Source organism: Pinus tabuliformis, chromosome 5_2 (genome assembly GCF_031772625.1).
Source record: "Pinus tabuliformis cultivar Carrire ecotype Pingquan chromosome 5_2, CPIR1, whole genome shotgun sequence".
Classification (NCBI taxonomy): domain Eukaryota; kingdom Viridiplantae; phylum Streptophyta; class Pinopsida; order Pinales; family Pinaceae; genus Pinus; species Pinus tabuliformis.
The window spans coordinates 392263056-392267373 of NC_142306.1; the positions used below are offsets into that span (position 1 = coordinate 392263056).

Below are 4318 nucleotides of genomic sequence, written 5' to 3' on the forward strand. Positions count from 1 at the left end.
CTTTCCAATTGTTTTGAAATCTGGTTAAATTACTGAAGAGAGCCCGAGCCTTTAGTTTCCTCTCGGCCTCAAAAATAATCCTTCACGCTTCTAGGAGTAGGCACACTCCTCAACCCTACGAACAACAGCTTATTGGAACGATGGTGCCGTCAGCTTTTAGAAGCACATTATCTGTCTCAGGCAAGCGCACAAGCACCAGCGAGATCACTGTAATTAACTTGTAATTCATAGGCTCATGGCAGCACGAAAATGAGAGAAGGGAACTCTAAAATCTGGGCACAGTACGCGGAGGAGACATAACAATCTCAGGCAAGCAGAAAACAAAAGAACACAAATAATCTGGAAGGCACTTCCAAGCTCTGCTCTCTCAACTTGATGGTGTAAAAACTGAAGGGGATTGAGATGCTAGCTTTGGGACTAAACAGATAAATTTATAGCCAAGCTTCCATCAAGCTTCTGATGGCTATGTGTCAGGTGTTCCACAGATCAAGGTAGAGAAATCCAGATGGAGTAATGGACCACTTCAGAAGCTCCCAACAAGAAAATTAATTAACTGCAGTTGATTTCCTTAATTTAAGGAAATTACTGCATTTGGTTTCCAGAAATTAAGGAAAGACTGCAGTTGGCTTCCATAATTGTAGGCAGCAGTTGGTAAAAAGATTAATGGAGCTTAACATTATAGACCTAGGCAGTGACAATCATTCCCCATCGCGCCGTGCATCATTAACCAGAAAACAGCGATTTGTTACTACACTCTGAAATCGTATTATATAGTGATAAGCACCTGACCTAGACTATCAATAAGCCCATGCCATACAACATACGCCATAATCCCATGCATGGATAAAATACAGCATACGCCATAATCCCGTGCATGGATGACCCAATCTAGGTGGACTAAGAGATCGTGTAGATGTGGCTATAGTTTAATATGGGTAAATTGGGTTTCGATCTCATGAATCAGCTGAACTTATAAGTTATTCCAGATACCATTAATTTTATTTTGTGTTGGGGGGTGCACACAGAGTAGAGCATGAGAATAACTGATCTTCTTCCAAATACCATTGATTTTATTTTTGGGGATGCGCACAGAATACAACATAGGCGATAACCTCAAAGGTGAATGAAATCTAATCTAGGCTGTGGAACCAAATCTGAAACAGAGCATATGCCACTTTGATTTTTATTGCAAGCTTGCAATTAAGGTGGCATTACAAAGACAACAATCTGCAACATAGAATATGCCACTTCGATTTTTCTGTAAGCTTGCAATTAAGGTGGTATTACAAAGACAACAATCAAAAGGAAGGAACCTACAAAGCACATACACATCTCAAGCCATGGAAGATGATATCGCATCAAGATTCAAACCTGAGAACTTGCATCCAGAAACCATCTTCCAGATTGTCACTGGCAGAGAAGGCATAATTGTGATTATAGTTTGAAACCAAAAAAATAATGCAAGTAAAAGAAAAAATTAAACCATACCTATAACACAACAGAGTTGACAATGTCAACATATTTGACAGCCAAGTTGAGAGACATGCATCTGGCCGGAGCAAATGCAAAACATCTAATCTGATTCCTAGGTATTTCACCCAACAAGTCCCTGTTGTTGACCACGATCAAAGCCAGTAGAGCCCCTATACCAGACCCAAGCGAGTGCCCAGTAAAAGTGAGAGTGTAATTCAGGTATTCCTCGATCAATTCTTTAATTGTATCGCCCTCATTGTCGATAAGCCAGGCAGCGGATTTCAAGAGCCCATTATGAACAAAACCCCCGTCGAACATCTTCTGGCCGAGCTTGTTGTCCCAGAGCATGGCATAATCGCTTTCCATCGCCATGTTCAGGCCTCGGATTGCCAACACAATGTCGCAATTTTCATGATCCAAGTAGATAACATAAGGAGGAGCTCGGCCCCCAGTCTGCTCGTAAGTGACTTTCTTGAGGATCCACTCCGGATTGATCCCGTAACCTCCTGGAGGAGCCCACTTGGGTTTCCTTATGTCGTCTTCGTATACGGAAAGGATGAGGCGGCAGAGACGGGGCACAGGTTCGAACTCCTCCTGCCTCGCATAGCCCCATCACTCGCTGTCTTGCTCGCCGGTATGCAGGCATCGCTTCCACGCCCATCGCGCACAGGCTAGGCAATACACACATTCCAGCAAGGGGATTCTGCACACCAATGACATCACCCAGTATTTGTTCTCAGCTCACTCTGCATCTCTTCATCAATAAGAAAAATAATATTGATGGCGATGCATGAAGAAGAAAATGGGAAAAACTAAAGCATCCATCTTCATCTTCCAGTCAAATGAATTTACACACATGGGCTGGCAAGCTGAATAGGACAAAAGGCTGAAGTTGTGAAATTGGTATTGAATTGGGAGGTAACGAGGCCCGAGACACAGTAGAGGATATGATATTTGTCCCACACATAAGAGGACAGGTCAATGCAAAATTTCCTGCTAATTTAATAGGCATTACCAATAATATGTAGTACATTTAGTTTACCATTTGTACGAAGTTACATTCACAAGTGACAACGGATTTATTATGAGTGCACCGCATGGCATATTTGGTCGGAAGCTCTCGTGATCCAGCGGAAGCTGTTAACAATATGTGGGGCCATGTTTCACTTATCTGAGATGATTTCTTTCAATGAGTTTTTGCATGGAGGGTTAATGATCCAGGTTGACCAAGGATCCAGACACATTGTTCCCACGTATTCTAGATACACGATATACCGTTCATGATGTATCATAGAGTCATAACGATGTCAAAATATTTGGATTTTCGAGGTGCATGCTAGCCATGAGGTTAAACCCATTCACGCAGTTATTGCATGCCACCCACTTGTCATGTACCCTTTTCCATTTTAAGCATTTCTACATAGCTCCTTGTCTGGTTGGGAACTCTGTTGGAGGCTTCGGAGAGGAATGGTGCTACCTGTGCAACTCCAGCAGAACGAACACCACTTCAGCTAGTAAAACGAACATCGTATAGTCGCAAGTAGCACCAATAATTGTAGTTTACCCAGTCATTGACATGGGGATAGTAGCTCTCCTTTCGTACCAGACCTGCATGCATTTGTAAAGGGCAGATGTTCTTTTGTTGAGCAGAACCTACAACTATCTATCTCTAGGAATAGGAGAGGATGGTTGTTGTTCCCCACGCCGAAAGGAGGACTTGGAGAAAAAGTCATTTCCGTAGACATCCAGAACAAAGGAAGAGCTCGGCGATAAGTTATTTCCCAAGGTTTCTTACTTCAAAAGCATGAAAAAGGAAAACTTGCGGGACGGCATGGTCCGCAAGAGATGCATTAGTGGTAAGAACGGTTTACCTACAGTCAATATCTGTAAGAATGGTTACCTAGTCAAGAGAGTTGTAAAGAGAAGGTCTTTCAAGCTTTCGATGATGGCGTCCAGGTGAGAATTCAATTTAGCGTCTGGTTGAAGATTCAATTTCCCCCCTTTTCAAATGGGGTGGCCTAGGCTTATTGCTATCAAAGAACGTTGATTGGGTATTTGTTGTAGTGATAAGCTTTCTTTCAACATTGATGGAGTTCCAGCCCAAAACACAGGGACACCCTTTATGCCGGCCTGAGTCGGCTGTTCCGCTGGGCAATGCTTTTGTTGTGTGAGAAACTGCCTTACTCAATGAGGAGGTGCCTACACTCTTTGGGGATATGGGTGGAGAAGTTGAAGTTCTCCAATGCCCTGCAATAAAGTGTTTCCAAGAATAAAATATCTGCAGTGATAGGGGGAGGTGTTAGAGTTCACATAGAAGGTGCAACTTTGGTGTCATGGTTAGACATGGTGGAAGAAGGAATGCAGAAGACTTTTAAATCTGCAGTGATAGGGGGAGGTGTTAGAGTTCACATAGAAGGTGCAACTTTGGTGCCATGGTTAGACATGATGGAAGAAGGAATGCAGAAGACTTTTAATTGTGGACCCATTGAACTCGTGTGCGCTATTTGGAAATAGGATGGATGGGAGGGAACAAAGCACGAGCGGGGCATACCTGAAAAAGCAAAGCTTCTCCCTTCGAATATGAAAGAGGATAAAAAAGAAAAATTTGAAAATCATGTGGATGATTCGCTATTTTGACTGTCTTTTTTGAGAAATTGATTAATGTTCAGTTGCAGATCTAGTGATAAGCATATTTGTAAGTGCTTTTTTATTTTCTATTTAATAAGATCAAGATTCATTGATCAGCGACCATTTTTTAGTTTTTCTAGACTTTTTTTCTCTGTTATGATTTCCAAAGCCTAGAAATCCTGTGTCTTTTTCTCTGTTATGATTTCCAAAGCCTAGA

General features: G+C 42.1%; 1 pseudogene; it reads right to left on the minus strand.

Annotated features, from left to right (window-relative positions):
• Positions 1–1488: 1488 nt before the first annotated feature.
• LOC149159157 (uncharacterized) lies at positions 1489–2193 on the minus strand (annotated as a pseudogene).
• Between the last annotated feature and the right edge of the window lie 2125 nt (positions 2194–4318).